The 27,661-nt window shown below is 39.3% G+C and overlaps 1 protein-coding gene across 10 annotated transcripts in view; it reads right to left on the bottom strand.

Moving 5' to 3' along the window:
* Positions 1–19,017, bottom strand: part of FUT8 (fucosyltransferase 8) — a 319,157-nt gene extending 300,140 nt beyond the window's left edge. For 6 of the 10 annotated variants that reach the window (XM_049706388.1, XM_033427362.2, XM_004262136.4 and 3 more), the window contains exon 1: positions 17,639–18,040. The gene's annotated coding sequence lies outside the window, so the exon portion shown is untranslated. Of the gene's footprint in view, positions 1–17,638; positions 18,041–18,886 lie in introns of those variants that run through there. The other 4 variants (XM_033427422.2, XM_033427724.2, XM_033427753.2 and 1 more) reach the window with 3 other exon arrangements.
* Between the last annotated feature and the right edge of the window lie 8,644 nt (positions 19,018–27,661).

Genomic DNA, 27,661 nt, shown 5'->3' with positions numbered 1-27,661 from the left:
CATATCCGCTACTTTTCTAACCTTATTTTATTTTTTACTCTTTGTTATTGTTCTGCTCCTTTTTCTTCTTTCCTTTCTTCTTTTTTTTTCTTTCCTTGCCACCCCACACGGCTTGTGGGATCTTGGTTCATGAGCCAGGGGTCAGGCTGGAGCTCCTGTGATGGGAGCTCCGAGTCTGAAGCACTGGACTAACAGAGAACCTCAGACCCCAGGGAATAGTCATAGTAGTGAGGTCTCCCAGAGATCCTCACCTCAGCACCAAGACCCAGTTCCACCGAACAGCCTATGAACTCCAGTGCTGGAAGCCTTAGGCCAAACAACCAGTAAGACAGGAACATAAACCCACCCACCAAAAAAAAAAAAAAAAGAGAAAGCAAAATAAAGGAGCAAGGTAAAAACCTACAAGACCAAATAAGTGAAGAGGAAATAGGCAATCTACCTGAAAAAGAATTCAGAGTAATGATAGTAAAGATGATCCAGAATCTCAGAAATAGAATGGAGGCACAGATTGAGAAAATACAAGAAATGTTTAACAAAGATCTAGAAGAACTAAAGAACAAACAAACAGAGATGAACAGCATAGTAACAGAAATGAAAAATACACAAGAAGGAATCAATAACAGAATAACTGAGGCAGAAAACGAGTAAGTGAGCTGGAAGACAGAACGGTGGAAATAACTGCTGAGGAGCAGAATAAAGAAATAAGAATGAAAAGAGTTGAAGACAATATTAGAGACCTCTGAGACAACACTAAACGCACCAACATTCAAATTATACGGGTCCCAGAAAAAGAGAAAAAGAAAGGATCTGAGAAAATATTTGAAGAGATTATAGTAGAAAACTTCCCCTAACATGAGAAAGGAAACAGTCACCCAAGTCCAGGAAACGCAGAGAGTCCCACACAGGATAAACCCCAGGAGAAACACACCAAACACATATTAATCAAACTAAGAAAAATTAAGTTCAAACAAAAAATATTAAAAGCGAACCCCGTCCTGTCTCAGCAAAGAACAGACGCCCTCCGGCGACCTACACGCACAGGCAGGGCTAAATCCAAAGCTGAGCCCCTGGGAACTGTGAGAACAAAGAAGAGAAAGGGAAATCTCTCCCAGCAGCCTCAGAAGCAGCGGATTAAAGCTCCACAATCAACTTGATATACCCTGCATCTGTGGAATACCTGAATAGACAACGAATCATCCCAAATTAAGGAGCCCTGTGGATGAAAGGCCCTTGGTGCTGCAGCCAGGAGTCAGTGCTGTGCCTCTGAGGTGGGAGAGCCAACTTCAGGACACTGATCCACAAGAGACCTCCCAGCTGCACATAATATCAAACAGCAAAAATCTCCGAGAGATCTCCATCTCAACGCCAGCACCCAGCTTCACTCAACGACCAGCAAGCTACAGTGCTGGACATCCTATGCCAAACAACTAGCAAGACAGGAACACAACCCCACCCATTAGCAGAGAGGCTGCCTAAAATCATAATAAGTCTACAGACACCCCAAAACACACCACCAGACGTGGACCTGCCCACCAGAAAGATAAGATCTAGCCTCATCCACCAGAACACAGGCACTAGTACCCTCCACCAGGAAGCCTACACAACCCACTGAACCAACCTTAGCCACTGGGGACAGACACAAAAAACAACAGGAACTACGAACCTTCAGCCTGCAAAAAAGGAGACCCCAAACACAGTAAGATAAGCAAAATGAAAAGACAGAAAAACACACCGCAGATGAAGGAGCAAAATAAAAACCCATCAGACCTAACAAATGAAGAGGAAATAGGCAGTCTACCTGAAAAAGAATTCAGAATAATGATAGTAAGGTTGATCCGAAATCTTGGAGATAGAATGGACAATAGAATGGACAAAATGCAAGAATCAGTTAACAAGGACCTAGAAGAACTAAAGATGAAACAAGCAACGATGAACAACACAATAAATGAAATTAAAAGTACTCTAGATGGGATCAATAGCAGAATAACTGAGGCAGAAGAACGGATAAGTGACCTGGAAGATAAAATAGTGGAAATAACTACTGCAGAGCAGAATACAGAAAAAAGAATGAAAAGAACTGAGGACAGTCTCAGAGACCTCTGGGACAACATTAAACGTACCAACATTCGAATTATAGGGGTTCCAGAAGAAGAAGAGAAAAAGAAAGGGACTGAGAAAATATTTGAAGAGATTATAGTTGAAAACTTCCCTAATATGGGAAAGGAAATAGTTAATCAAGTCCAGGAAGCACAGAGAGTCCCATACAGGATAAATCCAAGGAGAAATACGCCAAGACACATATTAATCAAACTGTCAAAAATTAAATACAAAGAAAACATATTAAAAGCAGCAAGGGAAAAACAACAAATAACACACAAAGGAATCCCCATAAGGTTAACAGCTGATCTTTCAGCAGAAACTCTGCAAGCCAGAAGGGAGTGGCAGGACATATTGAAAGTGTTGAAGGAGAAAAACCTGCAACCAAGATTACTCTACCCAGCAAGGATCTCATTCAGATTTGATGGAGAAATTAAAACCTTTACAGACAAGCAAAAGCTGAGAGAGTTCAGCACCACCAAACCAGCTCTACAACAACTGCTAAAGGAACTTCTCTAGGCAAGAAACACAAAAGAAGGAAAAGACCTACAATAACAAACCCAAAACAATTAAGAAAATGGGAATGGGAACACACATATCGATAATTACCTTAAATGTAAATGGACTAAATGCTCCCACCAAAAGACACAGATTGGCTGAATGGATACAAAAACAAGACCCATATATTTGCTGTCTACAAGAGACCCACTTCAGACCTAGAGACACATACAGACTGAAAGTAAGGGGATGGAAAAAGGTATTTCATGCAAATGGAAACCAAAAGAAAGCTGGAGTAGCAATTCTCATATCAGACAAAATAGACTTTAAAACAAAGACTATTAGAAGAGACAAAGAAGGACACTACATAATGATCAAGGGATCGATCCAAGAGGAAGATATAACAATTGTAAATATTTATGCACCCAACATAGGTGCACCTCAATACATAAGGCAAATACTGACAACCATAAAAGGGGAAATCGACAGTAACACATTCATAGTAGGGGACTTTAACACCCCACTTTCACCCATGGACAGATCATCCAAAATGAAAATAAATAAGGAAACACAAGCTTTAAATGATACATTAAATGAGATGGACTTAATTGATATTTATAGGACATTCCATCCAAAAACAACAGAATACACATTTTTCTCAAGTGCTCATGGAACATTCTCCAGGATAGATCATATCTTGGGTCACAAATCAAGCCTTGGTAAATTTAAGAAAATTGAAATTGTATCAAGTATCTTTTCCGACCACAACGCTATGAGACTCGATATCAATCACAGGAGAAGATCTGTAAAAAATACAAACACATGGAGGCTAAACAATACACTACTTAATAACGAAGTGATCACTGAAGAAATCAAAGGGGAAATCAAAAAATACCTAGAAACAAATGACAATGGAGATACGACGACTCAAAATCTATGGGATGCAGCAAAAGCAGTTCTAAGAGGGAAGTTTATAGCAATACAATCTTACCTTAAGAAACAGGAAACATCTCGAATAAACAACCTAACCTTGCACCTAAAGCAATTAGAGAAAGAAGAACAAAAAAACCCCAAAGTTAGCAGGAGGAAAGAAATCATAAAAATCAGATCAGAAATAAATGAAAAAGAAATGAAGGAAACGATAGCAAAGATCAATAAAACTAAAAGCTGGTTCTTTGAAAGGATAAACAAAATTGATAAACCATTAGCCAGACTCATCAAGAAAAAAAGGGAGAAGACTCAAATCAATAGAATTAGAAATGAAAAAGGAGAAGTAACAACTGACACTGCAGAAATACAAAAGATCATGAGAGATTACTACAAGCAACTCTATGCCAATAAAATGGACAACCTGGAAGAAATGGACAAATTCTTAGAAAGGCACAACCTGCCAAGACTGAATCAGGAAGAAATAGAAAATATGAACAGACCAATCACAAGCACTGAAATTGAAACTGTGATTAAAAATCTTCCAACAAGCAAAAGCCCAGGACCAGATGGCTTCACAGGCGAATTCTATCAAACATTTAGAGAAGAGCTATCACCTATCCTTCTCAGACTCTTCCAAAATATAGCAGAGGGAGGAACACTCCCAAACTCATTCTACGAGGCCACCATCACCCTGATACCAAAACCAGACAAGGATGTCACAAAGAAAGAAAACTACAGGCCAATATCACTGATGAACATAGATGCAAAGATCCTCAACAAAATACTAGCAAACAGAATCCAACAGCACATTAAACGGATCATACACCATGATCAAGTGGGGTTTATTCCAGGAATGCAAGGATTCTTCAATATACGCAAATCAATCAATGTGATACACCATATTAACAAATTGAAGGAGAAAAACCATATGATCATCTCAATAGATGCAGAGAAAGCTTTTGACAAAATTCAACACCCATTTATGATAAAAACCCTGCAGAAAGTAGGCATAGAGGGAACTTTCCTCAACATAATAAAGGCCATATATGACAAACCCACAGCCAACATCGTCCTCAATGGTGAAAAACTGAAAGCATTTCCACTAAGATCAGGAACAAGACAAGGTTGCCCACTCTCACCACTCTTATTCAACATAGTTTTGGAAGTTTTAGCCACAGCAATCAGAGAAGAAAAGGAAATAAAAGGAATCCAAATCGGAAAAGAAGAAGTAAAGCTGTCACTGTTTGCAGATGACATGATACTATACATACAGAATCCTAAAGATGCTACCAGAAAACTACTAGAGCTAATCAATGAATTTGGTAAAGTAGCAGGATACAAAATTAATGCACAGAAATCTCTGGCATTCCTATACACTAAGGATGAAAAATCTGAAAGTGAAATCAAGAAAACACTCCCATTTACCATTGCAACAAAAAGAATAAAATACCTAGGAATCAACCTACCTAAGGAGACAAAAGACCTGTATGCAGAAAATTATAAGACACTGATGAAAGAAATTAAAAATGATACAAATAGATGGAGAGATATACCATGTTCTTGGATTGGAAGAATCAACATTGTGAAAATGACTCTACTACCCAAAGCAATCTACAGATTCAATGCAATCCCTATGAAACTACCACTGGCATTTTTCACAGAACTAGAACAAAAAATCTCACAATTTGTATGGAAACACAAAAGACCCCGAATAGCCAAAGCAATCTTGAGAACGAAAAATGGAGCTGGAGGAATCAGGCTTCCTGACTTCAGACTATACTACAAAGCTACAGTAATCAAGACAGTATGGTACTGGCACAAAAACAGAAATATAGATCAATGGAACAGGATAGAAAGCCCAGAGATAAACCCACGCACATATGGTCACCTTATCTTTGACAAAGGAGGCAGAAATATACAGTGGAGAAAGGACAGCCTATTCAATAAGTGGTGCTGGGAAAACTGGACAGCTACATGTAAAAGTATGAGATTAGATCACTCCCTAACACCATACACAAAAATAAGCTCAAAATGGATTAAAGACCTAAATGTAAGGCCAGAAACTATCAAACTCTTAGAGGAAAACATAGGCAGAACACTCTATGACATAAATCACAGCAAGATCCTTTTTGACCCACCTCCTAGAGAAATGGAAATAAAAACAAAAGTAAACAAATGGGACCTAATGAAACTTAAAAGCTTTTGCGCAGCAAAGGAAACCATAAAGAAGACCAAAAGACAACCCTCAGAATGGGAGAAAATATTTGCAAATGAAGCAACTGACAAAGGATTAATCTCCAAAATTTATAAGCAGCTCATGCAGCTTAATAACAAAAGAACAAACAACCCAATCCAAAAATGGGCAGAAGACCTAAATAGACATTTCTCCAAAGAAGATATACAGAGTGCCAACAAACACATGAAAGAATGCTCAACATCACTAATCATTAGAGAAATGCAAATCAAAACTACAATGAGATATCATCTCACACCTGTCAGAATGGCCATCATCAAAAAATCTAGAAACAATAAATGCTGGAGAGGGTGTGGAGAAAAGGGAACCCTCTTACACTGTTGGTGGGAATGTAAATTGATACAGCCACTGTGGAGAACAGTATGGAGGTTCCTTAAAAAGCTACAAATAGAACTACCATATGACCCAGCAATCCCACTACTGGGCATATACCCTGAGAAAACCATAATTCAAAAAGAGTCATGTACCAAAATGTTCATTGCAGCTCTATTTACAATAGCCCAGAGATGGAAACAACCTAAGTGTCCATCATCAGATGAATGGATAAAGAAGATGTGGCACATATATACAATGGAATATTACTCAGCCATAAAAAGAGACGAAATTGAGCTATTTGTAATGAGGTGGATAGACCTAGAGTCTGTCATACAGAGTGAAGTAAGTCAGAAAGAGAGAGACAAATACCGTATGCTAACACATATATATGGAATTTAAGAAAAAAAAAAATGTCATGAAAAACCTAGGGGTGAAACAGGAATAAAGACACAGACTTACTAGAGAATGGACTTGAGGCTATGGGGAGGGGGAAGGGTAAACGGTGACAAAGCAATAAAGAGGCATGGACATGTATACACTACCAAACGTAAGGTAGATAGCTAGTGGGAAGCAGCCGCATAGCACAGGGAGATCAGCTCGGTGCTTTGTGACCGCCTGGAGGGGTGGGATAGGGAGGGTGGGAGGGAGGGTGACGCAAGCAGGAAGAGATATGGGAACATATGTATATATATATAACTGATTCATTTTGTTGTGAAGCTGAAACTAGCATACCATTGTAAAGCAATTATGCTCCAATAAAGATGTTTAAAAAAAAAAAAAAAAAAGAATAGTGAAAAAAAAAAAAAAATATTAAAAGCAGCAAGGGAAAAGCAAAAAATAACATAGAAAGGAATCCCCATAGGGTGATCAGCTGATTTTTCAGCAAAAACTTTGCAGGCCAGAAGTGAGTGGGAGGATATACTTAATGTGATGAAAGGGAAAAACCCACAAGCAAGATTACTATACCCAGCAAGGATCTCATTCAGATTCAACAGAGAAATCAAAAGCTTTACAGACAACCAAAAGCAAAGAGAATTCAGTACCACCAAACCAGCTTTACAGCAAATGCTAAAGGAACTTCTTTAGGCAGGAAACACATGAGAAGAAAAAGACCCACAAAAACAAACCCAAAACAATTTAAAAAATGGTAATAAGAATATACATATCAATAATAACCTTGAATGTAAATGGATTAAATGATCCAACCAAAAGACACAGACTGGCTGAATGGATACAAAACCAAGACCCATATACATGCTGTCTACAAGAGACCCACTTCAGACATAGGGACACATACAGAATGAAAGTGAAGGGATGGAGAACGATATTCCATGCAAATGGAAATCAAAAGAAAGCTGGAGTAGCTTTCTTTTACTCGTATCAGATAAAATAGACTTTAAAATAAAGACTGTTACAAGAGATAAGGAAGGACACTGCATAATGATCAAGGAATCAATCCAAGAAGACGTAACAATTATAAATATTTATGCACCCAACAAAGAAGTACCTCGATACATAAGGCAAATGCTAACAGCCATAAAGGGGAAATCAACAGAAACACAATAATAGTAGGGGACTTTAATACCCCACTTACACCAATGGACAGATCATCCAAACAGAAAATAAATAAGGAAACACAAGCTTTAAATGAAACAACAAACCAGATAGATTTAATATTTATAGGACATTCCACCCAAAAGTGGCAGAATACACTTTCTTCTTAAGTGCACATGGAACATTCTCCAGGATAGATCACATCTTGGGTCACAAATCAAGCCTCAAAAAATTTAAGAAAATTGAAATCATATCAAGCATCTTTTCTGAACACAATGCTATAAGACTGGAAATCAATTACAGGAAAAAAAACTGTAAAAAACACAAATACATGGAGGCTAAATAGTGCACTATTAAATAACAAAGAGATCACTGAAGAAATCAAAGAAGAAATAAAACAATACATAAAAACAAACGACAATTAAAACACAATGACCCAAAACCTATGGGACACAGCAAAAGCAATTCTAAGAGGGAAGTTTATGGCAATTCAATCTCACCTCAAGAAACAAGAAATATCTCAAATAAACAATCTAACCTTACACCTACAGCAACTAGAGAAAGAAGAACAAAGAAAACCCAAGTCAGTAGAAGGAAAGAAATCATAAAGATCAGAGCAGAAATAAATGAAATAGAAATGAAGAAAACAATAGCAAAGATCAATAAAGCTAAAAGTTGGTTCTTTGAAAAGATAAACAAAACTGATAAACATTTAGCCACACTCATCAAGAAAAAAAGGGAGAGGACGCAAATCAATAAAATAGACATGAAAACGGAGAAATCACAAGTGACACCGCAGAAATACAAAGGATTATAAGAGGCCACTACAAACAACTATATGCCAATAAAATGGACAACCACAAAGAAATGGACAAATTCTTGGAAAGGTACAATTTTCCAAGACTGAACCAGGAAGAATTAGAAAATATAAACAGACCTATCACAAGTAATGAAATTAAAACTGTAATTAAAAATCTTCCAACAAACAAAAGTCCAGGACCAAATGGCTTCACAGGCGAATTCTATCAAACATTTAGAGAAGAGCTAACACCTATCCTCACTCTTCCGAAAAAGTGCAGAGGGAGGAACACTGCAAAATTCGTTCTACGAAGCCACCATCACCCTGATACCAAAACCAGAAAAAGATATCACAAAAAAAGAAAATTATAGACAAATATCACTCATGAACGTAGATGCAAAAATCCTGAACAAAATACTAGCAAACAGAATCCGACAACATATTAAAAGGATCATACACCATGATCAAGTGGGATTTATCCCAGGAATGCAAGGATTCATCAGTATACACAAATCAATCAATGTGAAACACCATATTAACAAATTAAGGAATAAAAACCATATGATCATCTCAATAGACTCAGAAAAAGCTTTTGACAAAATTCAACACACATTTATGATAAAAACTCTCCAGAAAATGGGCAGAGAGGGAACCTACCTCAACATAATAAAGGCCATATATGACAAACCCACAGGAAACATTATACTCAATGGTGAAAAACTGAAAGCACTTCCTCTAAGATCAAGAACAAGACAAGGATGTCCACTCTCGCCACTCTTACTCAACATAGTTTTGCAAGTCCTAGCGACAGCAATCAGAGAAGAAAAAGAAATAAAAGGAATACAAATTGGAAAGAAGAAGTAAAACTGTCACTGTTTGCAGATGATATGATACTATACATAGAAAATCCTGAAGATGCCACCAGAAAACTACCAGAATTAATCAATTAATTTCCTAAGGTTGCAGGATACAAAATTAATGCACAGAAATCTCTGGCATTCCTATATACTAACAATGAAAAATCAGAAGGAGAAATTAAGGAAACAATCCCATTTATCATCACAACAAAAGAATAAAATACCTAGGAATAAATCTACCTAAGGAGATAAAAGACTTGTACTCAGAAAACTATAAAACACTGATGAAATGTGTTTCATCAGAAATCAAAGATGACATAAACAGATGGAGAAATATACCATGTTCTTGGACTGGAAGAATCAGTATTGTGAAAAAGACTATACTACCCAAAGCAATCTACAGGTTCAATGCAATCCCCATCAAATTACCAATGGCAGTTTGTACAGATCTAGAACAAAAAATTTTACAATTTGTATGGAAACACAAAAGACCCTGAATAGCCAAAGCATTCTTGAGAAAGAAAAATGGAGCTGGAGGAATCAGGGTCCCTGACTTCAAACTATACTACAAAGCTACAGTAATCAACACATTATGGTGCTAGCACAAAAACAGAAATATAGATCAGTGGTACAGGATAGAAAGCCCAGAGGTAAATCCACGCACATGTGGTCACCTAATTTATGACAAAGGAGGCAAGAACATACAGTGGAGAAAAGACAGCCCCTTCAATAAGTGGTGCTGGGAAAACTAGACAGCTACATGTAAAAGAATGAAATTAGAACACTCCCTAACACCATACACAAAAATAAACTCAAAATGGATTAAAGACCTAAATGTAAGACTGGACACTATAAATCTCTTAGAGGAAAAACACTCTTTGACATAAACCACTGCAAGATCTTTTTTGACCCACCTCCTAGAGTAATGGAAGTAAAAACAAAACTAAACAAATGGGACGTAATGAAACTTAAAAGCTTTTGCACAGCAAAGGAAATCATAAACAAGACAAAAAGACAACCCTCAGAATGGGAGAAAATGTTTGCAAACGAAGCCACGGACAAAGGATTAGTCTCCAAAATATACAAATAGCTCATGCAGTTCAATATCAAAAAAACAAAAAACCCAATTAAAAAATGGGCGGAAGACCTAAATAGACATTTCTCCAAAGAAGACATACAGATGGCCAAGATGCATATGAAAAGATGCTCAACTTCACTAATTATTAGAGAAATGTAAATCAAAACAACAATGAGGTATCACCTCACACCATCATCAAACAATCTACAAACAATAAATGCTGGAGAGGGTGTAGAGAAAAGGGAACGCTTTTGCATTGTTGGTGGGACTGTAAATTGATACAGCCACTATGGAGAACAGTATGGAGGTTCCTTAAAAACCTAAAAATAGAATAACCATATGACCCAGCAATCCCACTACTTGGTATACACCCTGAGAAAACCATAATTCAAAAGGACACATGGGGCTTCCCTGGTGGTGCAGTGGTTGGGAGTCCACCTGCCGATGCAGGGGACACAGGTTCATGCCCTGGTCCGGGAGGATCCCACATGCCGCGGAGCAGCTGGGCCCATAAGCCATGGCCGCTAAGCCTGCACGTCCAGAGCCTGTGCTCCACAACGGGAGAGGCCACAACAGTGAGAGGTCCACGTACCATAAAAAAAAAAAAAGAAAAAAAAAGGACACATGCACCCCAGTGTTCACTGCAGCACTATTTACAATAGCCGGGACATGGAGACAGCTTAAATGTCCAATGATAGATGAATGGATAAAGAAGATGTGGTACATATATATACAATGGAATATTACTCAGCCATAAAAGGAAACGAAATTGGGTCATTTTATAGATATGTATGGACTTACAGAGTCTGTCATACAGAGTGAAGTAAGTCAGAAAGAGAAAAACAAATATCATATATTAACGCATATACATGGAATCTAGAAAAATGGTACAGATGAACCTATTTGTAGGGCAGGAATAGAGATGTAGAGAACGGACGTGTGGACACAGGGTGGGCAAGGGGAGGGTGGGACGAATTGGGAAATTAGGTTTGACATAAATACACTACCATGTGTAAAACAGATAGCTAGTGGGAACCTGCTTGTATAGCACAGGGAGCTCGGCTCGTGCTCTGTGATGACCTAGATGGGTGGGATGGGGGGGATGGGAAGGAGGTTCAAGATGGAGGGGATATAGGTATACAAATAGCTGATTCACTTCATTGTACAACAGAAACTAACACAACATTGTAAAGCAATTTTACTCCAATAATATATATATATATATACACACACACACACATATACAATAAATAAATAAGGAAGAAAAATCTGAAACTTATAAAAAGAAAACAAAATATTTAGCCTGGCTTAAGCTCTAATTTTAAATAACAGATTTTCTCAAAATTACAATCTTTTGCCATTTGGTAACTGACTGAATTAAGAAGTTATTCACAAAACTCAAGACACACAAAAAATAACAATCTCTAGTTAATACATCTCTTTCAGGTATAAGTACAATTCCATGTGTTAAAGAAATCGAATCAGTCAGATCTCTAATGATTAGGGCCCTAATTATCAAACATACACTTTCTCCTTATGAACTTTCCACAATAACTGGCTTAAATCTGCTAAAACTACTGCCATGAATGGAGAACACTGCTGTCCATTTTAGTTTCAGAGCTGGTTCTCTTCAATGGACACAGGTTCTTATTGTTTGGGGCAGTTTTTTTTTTTTTTTTTTACATTATATTATTGCAATGAGGGACACGAAGAAGGTGAAGAGATATTCTAAAAACAATTCCTTGTATTCAGAAACTCCATAGATGAAGACAGAAATAGCAGAGGAGGCATGAGACTGCATTCCAAGAAACTGGAAGAAGGGATTACCATATACTAACAGTAGGCAGAACAATAATGTGACTGATACAGGACCCTTAACAATGAACCAAAATCTCCCATACCCCTTTTTATACAGAGTTACAAAATCATTTTTAATAAATAATATTGAACCCCACATCAACTGAACTTCAAGTCTCTTGCCTACTGCTGCAAAAGAAAATGAAATCATTATAATAAACTTATTGTAACATAAAAGGTAATGTTGTACTAGGAAATGTTCTATGAACTCTAAGGAAACAAAAACCCTACAAAGATGGTAAACTCCCACATTTTCCACCACTGTTGGGAGAGGAAAGACAACAAACAGGGAGAAGAAGGAAGTGGATGGAGAGGAAAAAACTGAAGAAATCTCCCTTAACTCCAAATAAGGCAGGCTCATCAACCAGTACACCCCCTCTCTCAACCCCCCTCCCTTCACTGACTGTCCCGAAGCTACAAACTATATTTTTCCACCTTTACTACTTTATCAAGATATTACAACAAATTATATTTTAAAAATTATACAAGTGATTTTAGAAACTAGATTATGGAACGTTAGTATGCTTTACAGTTTGATGGTTTGTAAATATCATTTTTTACTACAGGCAAATTTACTCTGGCTCTAGGTATTAATGGCATATTAAATGGCATTTATCTCATCTAAGGGATAAAATGTAAATAACCAGCCATAAATTAGTATAAATTTAAAACTCATTCATGGTTCATTAACAGTCTTAAATGAATCTTTACAGATACAAAACAGGTTCATTTTAGTTGTATATTTGAGGTAAATCAAATATAACAATCTCCCATTTTCACTTTACTTTTGTTCATTTATAATCAGAAAGTTACAGCATTTAAAGTTCATATAATGTAATGCTTCTCATAACTCAGATTGTAAAATAAACATGACCTTAATTTCCCATTTACACCTAAATCTAAGATTAGTATCAACACTTTATTTTGTAATGTGAACTTTATTTACACTAACCAGTCATAGAGACTGTGACAAGTAGAAATGCTAAGTCTGATCTTCTTAACATAAATGTTAAGTCACGTTTACTCAGTTTATCCTTGAATCAGTTTAATTAAAAAAAAACCCAAGTTCTAAGATATAATAAGTATAGGGAGCATTTCAGTAGTGATCTTCAAAGTTTTATTCCAGTGCTTTAATGAAGAGGTTATATTACAGACCAGTGCAAAAGAGAACGACAGCAAAGGCAAGTTTGAACTACATCTGTACCAGCCTTATATTGATATAATTTGTCAATTTTTAAAAAAACTTAAAATTCAAAACACATTTCCCCTTTGCATGTCATTTTCTCACACAAAAACTATCACAAAAGATATTTTTAAAAAGTAGTAAATCAGTGTGGTATTGGGTTTTAGCAAATAAAGTCTATTTTTTTAAAAAAGTAAATGAAGTTAACCCTATAGCTCTACTTTCTGTAAAGAGTATGAATAACTCTTACATTGAAATACATGGCATAAACCCCTTGGGCCCTTATGTGCTCTTCCTCCATTAATAGGAAAATCTACAGTATTGTATAGTCTAAGCTATATGTTTAGAATATTGTACAGATTGATATAAAGTCATTTAATCAAGGAAGAAAAAGCTATGCCAAGTGAATGATATGATTCATTTTATTGGTTTGAATTCCTAATTATTCCAAGGAGAAAACTGTGGGATGATGGAGGATGGCTGGAGAAGGGGAGATGTAGGCAGGAGAGTAGAATGTAGAGAGAAAGGAAGGTTGAGACTTGAGACTGATCTGTTTATATATATATATATATATATATATATATATATATATATATATATACACACACATACACACACATGTATATATACACATATATATACATATATATATCTTAAATGCATACACATCCCCATATAACATTCTTCTGTTCGGAATTTTAAAAGGGTTTTTTTTTTAAATCAGTTGTAAACATCTTTTACTTTTAAACATGTTTTTCTCATTATAACAAACTACAATTTAGTAACAATTCAAACTGCAAAACCATATACTATTTGGTACAGAAATATAAGCCAGAGAATCATCAAGAGAAGAAACAGGGAAATCTTGTAGCAGTCTCTAAATCCTACACCTACTATACTACAGTTGACTGCAGAAGACTGGAAGTTGATGTTTCATCTGAAAAGTACCAATAGGACCAGTACTGAAGCAGAGTAGAAAATTACTATAAAAGCAATACTTCTGGTTTCAGAGTTGTTTAGAATCTTAGTTTTGTTTTATTTTTAAGTAAAGAAACTTATTTACATGTTTATTTTTATATTTACTCTTATGATTATGAAATGAAAACACTTTCTTTTGCTTTTATAAATGTGCTATAATATGAAATGGGTGCGTTCACCATTTAATTAAACCAAGAGATTTACTAAATTCACTTTATAGTAAATCAAAAATAATCATTAAAGAAATGAAAAAAGATATAAAAATATTCTAGAATGTCTTATAAAACTGATTAATTTACAGCATTAACCCCTTAAATATAGTAAACACCTTACTATTCTGTATCTTACAGATATTTTAATTTTTTTCAAAGAATCTATTTTTTATTTTAGCAGCATTGAAATTCTATTTACACAATGAAGAGCAATGGAGGACAACCAACCAAACCACTACCCTCAGAAAACTAAATATTCTATTGATTTTAATATACACACTATCAATTCTACCCTTGAATTTGAAGAATATGTGACCTGTGAGAAGTAAAATCAAAACCTAACTGATTACGGTTCAGAAACCTAAATAAAGTGCCATAGATCAAAAAATAACTGCTTCATATTCAAAGGCACAAGTTCAACTTCACAGATCGTCTGGACTCACTGCATTATACTGCAGGAGAGAGAGGTTAAGAAGTGACCTTGGGATCCTGCTCTCCAGATGTCTGAGGGACCCATTTCTTTATTAAAAGTATCTCTACTTTTGATAAATACCTAGCTTACTACACACTTGATGTCTTTGCTCTTATAAGACTCTACTTGAAGCTCTTTTGAAATTTTAGGACTGTAGATATTATAAAGAAAAAATTTAAGAAGATGCAACATGCACAAAGGGTCAACATATACTCCTTCCTTTCTGATGCAATGCACAAGAAGGTTAAGAAACTACTATCATACACCCTTAAGTTTAGGGACATATTTTCAGAGATTTTAAATCAGAAATTCAATAAACGTTACGCATTTACTTCCCATTATTTCAGATCATGAAAGAAATTTTTAACTAATTTGTAATATACTATATATATATATATATATATACATATATATATACTCCACAAATAACGATCTACAGACATACATCCATATAAAAATTCCCTTATTCTTTTAACTAAAAATTAAGTTTATATTTCTTCTGGTCATAAAAATCCAGTTTGGGGTGTTTTAAAAGTTCAAACATATACTAAGCCATGCTTTGCTTTGGCACTAGCTCCCCCTCCAGACCAACCTACTGATATAACTGCACTTAAAAAAACAAACAAGTAAGAAACACAAGTTTTTCCAAGCCACTAGCAATTTCAAAATTCACCACTTTTAAAGACACTCCAATTCCTTAAAATAACTAGTTAAAATCTGTAACCAAACGCTGCAGAATGTAATCAGAGGTACTGTTTTTTCAATTCCATATGTCTCAAATAAAACTGACTTGTAGGGAAACAACTTCAAGTGACTATTTCAATTTAAGAACACAATCTATATGATGCTATATTTTATGGAAATTATTTTGATCACTAGCCTAATAAACCACAACATACTCTTCATGTTAACTCACTACTTGATCAAAGACACATTTTGCATGTTTCTGCAATCTATGCAACTTTCATTCCAGCTGTTCAGCAATTCAAGAATTCTCAGTTTATAAAGCAGGAAAAGAAAATTCATGCCTCCAAACCATCCTTCCATGTTCCTTAAATCCTATTCGTTTCTAACTCCCCGCATTTTTACATATTAAGCTGTAAAATCACAATTTCAAATGTTTGAATTCCCACCCTATCCCTACTATTGTAGTAGTTATAAATCAAGCAATTAAGACTTTCTATATACACTTTATGATATATTTCACAAGGCTAGCAATGTATGCAGCCTTATTATACGGCATAGGATTTTAGGTTAATTTTAAGTTATTTTTGAAGAAGAGAGAATACAGCTTATACTTCAGTATAACTCTACAGTGCTGCAAATTTCTCTCCTAAAATGTTTCCTATATGATGCACCCTTTAAAAGAAGTATGCATAAAGACAAAATTTAATCAAAAAAAATAAATATGCACTTAACCCCAAGAATAACAGGGGATAAAGAAACTATAATTAAACCTTGCCTGCAGTTTCTAAAGAGAGCCAAGCCAAAGTTCAATCAGTTACTTGTGATGAGTTTAATTGTAAACTGATAGAAAACTTTTGTCGAAATTTGGTCTGCGTTCCCTTGAGGTTTGTGGTTTCTTTAGGAGGTTCTGGCTTTCCCAGGTCCACTTTCTTTAGTTGGCTTAAGTCAACTGTAAATTAATTCAAACATGGGAAGAAGAAACAACACCTCTCCCTGCCTCTATCCAAGGCCTCAATCAAAAGTAATACACAGCAAAACGCTAAAGCTCACCAAGGATAAATTTTAACCACGATACTGCCATTTAACTTAAGAAATACACTGCATCTCCGACGTTCTGTGGGGCTGAGGATTGCAAACCCCAGTGTGAGTGAAAAACAGGTGCTGCACACGACAGCCCACTCACTCTTGCAGGGCAAACCTTTAACTAATAAATAGGGACTCACTTAACCTTCCCAAATAAGTTTGGATACTCTAAAGCCGCAAACTCATCATTTCCACATCAAACGGGGGTGCAGCGGCACTCACACCGTGCACTGCCCTGGCACTGGCCCCTCGCCGGGAGCGGATCTTTGCACGGGTCCACTCCCCGATTTCCAGCCGGAGAACCACTCACGAAAGCCCCTAACGCACAGGAATGCTCTTCCCCACTGTCTGTAACAACATGGAGCGAGTTGCTGGCGAAAAGGTAGGTAGGTGTATTGGAGAGAAGAGGGACACCTCCCACCCCCGCCCCCATCCCTTCTCCTCTCCTCGGCTTCGGCCCCTTCCCTAACCAAGGATGCGCGACGCCGGGGGCAGCCGCCGCGCCGCTACACGCCCCTGCCGGGGCGGCAGGCGCCCCTAGTCCCCTGCCCGCGCCCCCCGGGCACCGCAAAGGCACCCACCAGAGGGTCCCGGGGGCTCCCTCCCCACTTTCCCCGGAGCCGCTGGATAAGCAGCAGCAGTGGCAGCAACAGGCCCGGGGGGTTGCCTGGGGAAAAAGAGCAGCGACGGCCGTCAGGCACCTCCCCAGAGCCTCCTGAGATCCCGCGCTTGCCCAGCCCCAGACCCCAAGACGTGCGGGGCCGGCTCCCAAACGCCCCCTTACCCGAGGCGGGAGCAGAGGCGGTCTCCGCAGTTCCCCAGTCGCCGCCGCCGCCGCTACAGCCCTCAGCCGCAGCTGCCCCGCGTTGGGGTAGTGGGAGGGGTGGCTGGGTGGAGGATGCTATTCCCTACTGAAGGAGAGGAAGAAACGGAAACAGGAACCGCCGCCGCCGCCGCCGCTGCTTAACGGAGCCTTAGGCGCCACTGACTGAGGGAGAGCGCGAGGCGGCGCGAGCCAAGCAGTCGCTGACAGCGCGAGACCGAGCGTGAGCCGGGTCCCGGGCGCGCGACCCCGAGCAACGCCGGCCCCATTCCGCAAGGAGAGGAAGGGGACGGGGCGGCCGGGGGCTGGGAGGGGGCGGCGGCGGGCGGGGGCCTGAAGCGGAGGGAAACCGGCTACTCCGGTCGGCCGGAGATAACACGCGCACGCGCCGGAGCTGCTCTGACAACGAGCGCAGGCGGGGAAGCCTCGGCTAGCGCAAGCGTGCGCGCGCGAATGGGGGCGCGCGCCCCACAGCGTTCCAGGCGTCTAGGAGAAGGCGCGCATGCGCTGGCCGCTGCCACCTACGGGGACCCCGGCATGTGCCAGGGCTTCTCCCTGCCCCCTTCTCGCCGCGCCCGTTGATAACGTAGTCGCAGCATCCACCGCCCGGCTGAGTTGCGGGCTACAGCGGGACCCGGAGACTTCCAGCAGGGCAGCAGATGTGCGCGCGGGCGCCGGCTCCGACACGAGCGTAGGCCGCCCTCTACCGCCTGAAGGCCGGAGGCTAAAGGGGCGCGAGTGGAGCCGGGCTCTCCACTCCAGGGAGCGCCACCTCCGGGGAATGCCGTATTCTCTACCGCCGGGAAACGGACTGGCCCGTGCCAGTTCAGCCCGCGGCCCTAAGGAGCACTGGTATTGGAGATCTGGAGCAGGCTCCTTGCTACTTTTCAGGAGTGATCGCTGCTGCTCAGCCCCTGCAGCCCAGGTCTGGCCGCTCCGCTGCAGCTTGCAGCACGATCATAGAATGGCATCGCAGCCACATGCGACTAGCGAAGCCCTGTTTTATCTTGTGAGAGCTGGTCTTCCACATTCACCCCGACAGAAAGACCCACACACACACACACCCGCCGCCACGAGGGCCCGAGTTCGGTGCCTGGCCTCTCCCCCGACCCACGGCTGCAACAGCCCCTCCGAAGCGGAAGTTTATTCAGTACGGGAAGGAGAACATGGGGCGGGGGGGAGGGGGCTATTCCCTAGGATGCTTCCTACCGCTCGGACTCGGGAAATTCCTGGCGCCCGCGATGCAAAGCAGTGGGCCGAAGAGCTAGACCAGTCAAGCCCAGACGGCGAGCTGAGCCGGAGGACCTGATCGCGCAGCCCAGGCACACAAAGTAGTCGCGGGCCGAGGGGAGTGCCATGGAGGCCAATCAGAGACGCGAGCCGCGTGAGTGGAATGCGAGCCGGCCAATCAGAGGGTGGGAGGATGAGCTTCCCGTACCGAACTCTTCCCTGTAGCCTGCGGACCCAGATCCCAAGCCTGGGGTGCAATACCTTGGGAAAGGAAATGGTGCCCTAAAGACAAAAAAATTATTTCTCTAGACTTGGGTGTTTTTAAGTAAATGCCTTAGGTACTTATCCCAGAGCAAAGAGCGGCGGCCTTTTACATGCCGAGTATGAACGGATCACAGAAAAGAGACTTAAGAGGCAGTGGTCTGCCAAGACTGCAATCTGCCTAAAAACACTAATAAATTTACATTTTTACTGACACCTTTTTATAGGCCAGAAACTGTATTACAGAAATACAAATAAGATGCTGCTGATTCAAAGAAGAAAAAAGTTCCTGTCCTCAAGAAGTTCAGTTTCCTCTGAAAGAGGTTTGCTGGACCTTATGACTGGTATTTATCCTCAGACCTTTAAACAAAAAGCTGTCAGCGAAGTGGTAGTTTCCAGTCATTTTATGATTGTTATCTCCCTGTAAGAAGAGAAATTTGAGAGAAAAGTAGACTGACTTAGCTAAGGTCACACAAAAATATACTGGCAGAGCCAGAATGATACTCTAGCTCAGAGTTTAGACACCATCATTCAACCATCATTTATCTAACCCATGGGTGCTATCCTCCACTGAAGAGGTTTCTGCTCTAAGCTTATAAATTGAGCAAAATTCTGCTATAAGAGCCACATACTTTAGTTGTTGGAAATTATCAGAAGTTTTAGGCTTATGACATAGTAAGATAGATTAAAGCCAAAGTCTTATCAGTCAAACTCTAGGTAATTTTTAGAAGTCAGAGATGAGGTGGATATTTACTTTTTAATTTAAACAGCACTTTAAAAAAATATTTTAGCAAGCATGTTTAAAGCTTACCTTGTATAATATTTTAAGATCTCCAACTTCAAAGCTTTAATTTATATTTGCCTCAAAACATCTGGGTTTTTTAATCTGGGCTTCATTTTTCCTTTCCAAAAACCTAGGCATTGAAATATTTATATTCTCTACCTCCTTCTGCTAAAAAAAAATAAAAAATTCTGTCCAAGGAATGTTCATCTAGGATTTAGTGCACTTTAATAGGGTGGCATAATATATATTGAAACACCAAATAACTTTGGTGTCTCTAAAATATACTCAAAAACTAGTTCTTCAGCAATTAGGATTGTGTTCTGTTGAGTCAGTGTGCGTCACAGCCTCTGACAGAACACTGTTATCAAAGCCCTTTCCAGGACATGCCCAGCAGTTAGATGCCACCTCAGAACTGGAAGTATCAGTTAAACAACTGATTTGTGAGAACCAATCTTTACACATTGAGGTCCAGGCCAATAATGAATTTCCATAAAATTCCCAACAATTCCAGTTTTTAAAAAACACATTTCTTGGGGCTTCCCTGATGGCGCAGTGGTTGAGAGTCCACCTGGCGATGCAGGGCACGTGGATTCGTGCCCCGGTCTGGGAAGATCCCACATGCTGTGGAGCGGCTGGGCCCGTGAGCCATGGCCGCTGAACCTGCGCGTCTGGAGCCTGTGCTCCGCGACGGGAGAGGCCACAACTATGAGAGGCCCGCGTACCGAAAAAAAACAAAACATTTCTTTTACTCTCACAAGAGAGATAATTACTGAAACTCTGCCTTCTTCTTGCTAGGTTAAATTTCTGACAGAGAAAATATCCCCAAAAGATTCTAAACATCTCTGGCCACCAGAAGACATCTCTGTCAAAGGCTGTTTTCTCCATAAGCTCCAGCCTCCCCCTCTGCTTCTAGGCCCTCTAGCTCTTCTTACCCCAGCTGCCTGCCTCTGCCTCTCATCATCCCTAGTTTCTTATATTTGCCTGAGCAAGTAGAATTGCTCCACCACTTCCTCCATGGCTCCCTCACCAACTAGGTTTTACGCCTATCTCTGCCTATCTGAAAACTTACAGGCAAGTTCTGCTCAACAAAACATTGTACAGAACATTCTTCATGACATGTTGTACTGAGAACTAATCATTGTACAGAACATTCTTCATGACATGTTGTACTGAGAACTAATAGAACCTTGTCCATACATTTTATTCTTTTTCATAAGCCTGCGTGAAATTCTTAGTCATCAACTAGAGCTGTGGAGTCTTGTGGATGGGGTGAGGAGGAATTAACCATTAGACAATGGAAAAGATCAAAATGAAAGTTAGTGAGTACATGAGTGGCCATTTTATTGAGAGATTAGCTAGATCAAAGTTAATGAACTTGAATACTATCACATTTCCAAAATTTTGAACATTCATGTAGGAACTAGTTTGAAATTGACTACCATTTCATTAATGACTATAATAAAAATAATAGATGAGGTGTAATATTGCTGAGTGCCAGGCCCCATAATAAGCTCTTTACCTCCGTTATTTAATTCTCAAATCAACCCTTTGAGGTGGGCCCCTTATTACAATGGTTGGGGGGATCAGAGAGAAAGGTTGAAGAGGCTCTCAGGAGGTTCAGCAGCAGCTACTTACCAAATAGTTTAGAAAATTCTCCATCTCTGTCATTGTGGACCAACTGAATATCAGCCCTAGAAACATTTTTTTTTTATTTTATTTTATTTTTGGCTGCATTGGGTCATCGTTGCTGCACACGGGCTTTTCTCTGGTTGTGGCGAGCGGGGGCTACTCTTTGTTGCGGTGCGCGGGCTTCTCATTGTGGTGGCTTCTCTTGTTGGGAACACGGGCTGTAGGCGCACAGGCTTCAGTAGTTGTGGCACACAGGCTCAGTAGTTGTGGCTCGCGGACTCTAGAGCACAGGCTCAGTAGTCGTGGCGCACGGGCTTAGTTGCTCCGCGGCATGTGGGATCTTCCCGGAGCAGGGTTCAAACCCATGTCCCCTGCATTGGCAGGTGGATTCTTAACCACTGCACCACCAGGGAAGCCCACCCTAGAAACATTCTTGATAAATTTTAATTGCTCTTGTTTTCTAATTGTTGCTCTAGCTACGTTTTACTTAGAGGATTCCTTTTTGCAGCAAATCATCCAAAGGACAGCATTGTTATTACTACATGCAAGAAGGTGTGACCTTGAGATAATCATTTTACCAATTTCGGCCTTAGTTTTCTCATCTGCAAAATAGAAGGGTTGGACTAGATAAACTTTAGTTGTTTGCCAGTTCTAAAACAATAAACCTAGCTAGTTTGACACACCATTGGTAGTAACTACAACAATGAAATATGGAAAAACAGTCCATACTTTCAAATCCAATAAATATTTTAAGTCACTTTTGAGCCAACTCCTTAAATAGAAACTCTGTCTAACTACACCTACTCGTTAAAGAGCCAAAGCCAGTCTTTCCAATCAGAAGGGTAAATAAAGTGACTGATGTAAAGACTGATGAAACTGGCCAAACTATCCCTCCTTGCCTGCATGGCTGAAATTACTGTCTTCTCCATTAGGATAAAGTATCAGATAGTTCACACTGTTGATTTCTTATTCAACATCTACTCCTGTTCCTTCCTTATTGAGTTCCTTGTTTTTATTTTTATTTGTTTGTTTTTTAGGTAACCATCCAACCTCCGGCTACAGAAGGGCAACTCAATTAGTCTGAGTCAATCAGTAAATGAATTCCCTTGTATGGTAGAGGCTCGTAAGGCTTACCCTGTCTTTCCAGGCACGTACAGAGATTACATCCCTGCCACCCACCCCAACACTTGTAGTTCGGTGGACCATGTGACTAGTTATAGTCACTAGTCTATAGTGGGTTGTGGATAAAGGTGATATGTGTCACTTCCAGATAAAACACCTAATTGCAAGTATAAGTCCATCTAGTGTTACTCTTCCCCAGTCTCAAGACCAGTATTGTTGAAGATGATACAGCCTTTGTCAACCTAGGTCCCCAAGAAAGAACAATGTGGAACAGCCCACCTCCCACCCTTATCAAGTCAGAATGGATATATAGTTTGAGTAAAAACTATACCTTTGTTGTTTAAGCTACTGAGATTTGGGGGTTTTTTTGTTTTTATTGCTGTGTGACCTAGAATCTAAGTTATGCTAGGTCCTAGACTACCCTAATTATTACACTTGAAAACCATTGTAGTCCTGGGGTAAACTGGTCCCATCAACTGAAGGGAAGGATTTTGAGCCCATGCTTTGGGGACAAGATTCTCTCTTTCCTACCAGGTATGAACAGGTCAGCCTATAACCCAGATTGCCACTGGCAGCAATCTAACAACCACAAGAGGAACTAAACTTAGAATGAAGTCGACACACTAAGGATGGCAAACAGAGAGAAGAACACTTGAAGATATGATTGAGCTGAAGGTTATATCACTCCTGAAGGCTAATCTTCTGTGGACTTCTAAATCTGCAAAATAATAATTCTGCTTGTTTGTTTCTCCAAAATGCTGTAAGCAGAAAATACACCTTGAATATCATTAATTTCATCACATTTCCTAACACAGATCTAGCTCAAGAAGCACTCAAAAATATTGGATGAATTAAAAATATAATAGCTCATACTCTTGCCTTCAGAAATAAAATATTACTTGCATTAACAAGGGGGAAAAGTAGTTTGATTCAACTCAGTCTTTTTACAGGTGAAGAGAAGACCCAGGTATGTTACAAAATTTATGAAGTTCACATAGCATTGTTATGGCAGAACTGAAGGGGAAAAAAACCTAATAACTGCTTCATCAGAAACGACCGTAGTCTGGGCATATACCCAGAGAAAACCATAATTCAAAAAGACACATGCACCCCAATGTTCACTGCAGCACTATTTACAAGAGCAAGGTCATGGAAGCAACCTAAATGCCCATTGACAGACAAATGGATAAAGAAGATGCGGTATACATATACGATGGAATATTACTCAACCATAAAAAGTAATGAAATTGGGTCATTTGTAGAGACGTGAATGGACCTAGAGACTGTCATACAGAATGAAGCAAGTCAGAAAGAGAAAAACAAATATTGTATATTAATGCATATATGTGGAATCTAGAAAAATGGTGCAGATGAACCGGTTTGCAGGGCAGAAATAGAGACACAGATGTAGAGAACAAACGTATGGACACCAAAGGGGGAAAGCAGGGTGAGGGGGGGAGCGTGGGATGAATTGGGAGATTGGGATTGACATATGTACACTAATTTGTATAAAATAGATAACTAATAAGAACCTGCTGTATAAAAAAATTAAATTAAACTTTTAAAAAAATGACAATAGTTTCCAACTCAAGATGGAGAAGTAATGAGACAGTATATTACCCTGGTAGTTAAAAACTTTGAAATTAAGACAAAAGTAGCTTACTTATTAGCTATATGATCTTGGAAAAGGTACTTAACCTCCATGAGCCCTGGTTTTTCCATCTGTAAAAGAGGATAACAATCTCTAACTCATAGAGTTGTGAGGAATAAGTGACTCAACATATAAAAAGCACTTAGCGGGCTTCCCTGGTGACACAGTGGTTAAGAACCCACCTGCCAATGCAGGGAACATGGGTTTGAGCCCTGGCCCAGGAAGATCCCACATGCAGCAGAGCAACTAAGCCCAGGCGCCACAACTACTGAGCCTGAGCTCTAGAGCCTGTGAGCCACAACTACTGAAGCCCACATGCCTAGAGCCCGTGCTCCACAACAAGAGAAGCCACTGCAATGAGAAGCCCGCGCACTACAACAAAGAGTAGCCCCCACTCGCCACAACTAGAGAAAAGACGGCGTGCAGCAACAAAGACCCAATGCAGCCAAAAATAAAATAAATTTATATAAAAAAATAAAAAGCACTTAGCAAAATGCCTGACACATAGTAAACATTCTATATATTGCAGCCAGATCAAAGGATGTTTATTCATTGCTAAATCAACTTTTTTTTTCATTAAGATAGATCCTGTTCTCCTTTATCATTTAATTCAGGCCGCTGACCTATGTTTTTCCATAATATATAATTATAGTGAAGTCTATACAATTGTGTAGCCAGTATACACTTTTCCTATAAAAACACTCCTCCCATTTCACAATTCTATCATATGAAGGCAGCTAGAGAAGTCATATTACCGCTGACTGTCCCCTTGACCACAGCTAACTGTTCAAGAGGTGGATATCAGACCCAAGATGAGCCAAGGAAGCCATTCCTCCAAGATTTTTAGACTTTGGAAGAGAGGTCATGCCAAGTCTCACCTAGATATAAAATCTGGGAAATGTCATTGGACATGTTTTTTTGCCAAGTGGAAAAAATACATTCTGTATTGAGAAAATACAGTCAATGGACAGGAAGCAGAGAGGATGCAGAAAATGTCTTTGTTATACTGGAATTCCCAGTTCCAGGTTTTCTTGACCATTGGTAGAATCTCTGCCTTTCCTTCTGCTTAGGTTTGCCTCTTCCAAGGGTTCCCCCATATTCTTCCTATATATTTCCCATTTTGCATAAGCGAATTCCAGGTGAGTTTACTTTAGATGCAGTTAATGTAATGATATGCTATATGATATCATAAAATAAAAAGGGAAAATCTTAGATTCATTATCTTTATTGACAACTTGAATTCTACCTCTAAGAATATAATTGTCAAGTTTATAAAAATGAATCAATAAATTTTTATCAAATGCCAACTACAGGAAAAGTACCTGTGGCAGAGATTTCATATTACCCTCTCTTATCTATTCTCTCGTTCCTTCATGGTCCTATTGCCAATCAACTAAAATCTTACATTTCCCAGTCTCCTTTGCAGTGGCTGTGGCCACATTACTAAATTCTGGCTGTTGAGATCTAAGAATTATTTGGGACTTCTATTTTTTTTTAAAGAAGTCATAAAAAGAAAGGAGTTATACTCTTTTTCTGCCTACTCTCCATCCTATTACCTGGGACATGATATGATGACTGGAGCCCTTTCAGCCATCTTGGACCACGAGGAGAATAGCCATACCCTAGGGATAGCATAATAGTGAGTAGGAAAGAGGCTGGCTCCCTGACAAATTTGTGAACCCTCCATGCCAATCCTCCAAAATTCTTTTATGCATAAAAGAAATAAGCTTCTATCTTATTTAAGCCTCGATCATCTAGGTTTTTCTGTTACATGCCACTGAACCTAATCCTGATACAATGCCATAGTAGTTTGATAAATTATATTGAGTTAAGTTGGATTGTTAATGCTTTGCAAAAAGAGAAACAAATCCCAAAATGTTTGAAAACATTTGAAAGAAATGTAACAAACACAAGTACATGCTACTACTATACTTTAAAATTTTAAACCAAAACTAAAACTACAGTCTGGGGAAGGATGGGATAGGTGAAAGAGAAAGAATTTTTTCAGAGAGAAAAATTCCAGCCAAAAAAATAATTACCCCTGTCAAAATGTTATAAATACTTGCTCCAGTAAGAGTGAGCTTCACTGAAGTCACCAAAGTTCCAATGTTCCACTTTACAGGGGCAAAAACTCTATGACTTCACCCGAGGAAACATTGGGTTCTGAGGGGAAAAGCTAACTCTAACCAAACTGACAAAAGTCTGAAATACCAGAAGGCCCCTTGAGGGTAGAGATCCTGCCTGTCTTGATCACCGCTATGTAGCATATCTGTTGAATGAGTTCATTCATTTTCATTGCCATAGACCTGCCAAGGGGAAAATCAAGAAAGTAATAACCTCTGGTTAGTCAGGATCTTCTACAGTTTCCATGGGAACAAGGCAGTATAGAGTTGTGGTTCAGAACGTAGATTCTGACTATATTTGAATCCTTGCTCTGCCACTTAATAGTGATGAGACCTTGGGAAAGTTTTTAAACCTCTGTCTTATTTTTTCATTCATGTAAAATGGGAATGATAATGTTATCTGCCTCATCGGGTTGTTGTGACTGTATACTGAGTTATTACTTATAAGGCTCTTAACAACAATGCCTGGCACAGAGTAAGCACACAATAAATGTTAGCCATTTATAGCTCTACAAAAACCCTGAGCTAAAGCAAGCCTTTGTGAACACTACTGTTATTATCTGATCTAAATCCGGTCAAGATGACATGAAAACAGAATCTCAGGAAGAAAAAAAAAAAAATGATTGACAAGATTTCCTGGACCAAAGGCTGAATATCATTTCATTTCTGCAGTACATGCTACAACACAACTCTTGGTATTTAAAACAAAGAGTAAAGATTTTAAAAACAACCCCCTATAAATTGTGCTGGCATGATTTACAAGTAGACTTGTAAACTCACACAGATAGGGTCAAGTGGGGCTAACTTATATGTATTTCAAAGTTGATCATTTAAGTTTAAAATACATTCCCAGTCTTCTGGGCTCTTACACTCACATGTCAAACAGCTGAGAAGTCCATTCAACTTCCAGAGAGGGAAATCTTGTTGGGTCTTCACGTCTTTCTTTACTCAGTTACATCATAGATCTTCTGGCCTTCAGTCAGGTATTACTTCTGATCCAAACTACTGTGTCAAGGTCGTGGAGGTTGCCCCTTCAGCAGGGGGTATGGGCATGAGCATGGCAGACCCTTTAGTAGAGGCAGGAGGTGGGCAGACAAGAATTGACATCTCTGGTACCCAGCTGTACTCCTTTTCCTTGCTTTCTCCTTCAATTTTTTACAACTCTACTAATCCCTCTAATGTTC

This window comes from Orcinus orca, chromosome 2 (assembly GCF_937001465.1).
Source record: "Orcinus orca chromosome 2, mOrcOrc1.1, whole genome shotgun sequence".
Taxonomy (NCBI): domain Eukaryota; kingdom Metazoa; phylum Chordata; class Mammalia; order Artiodactyla; family Delphinidae; genus Orcinus; species Orcinus orca.
This window is presented reverse-complemented; position numbering and strand designations above follow the sequence as displayed.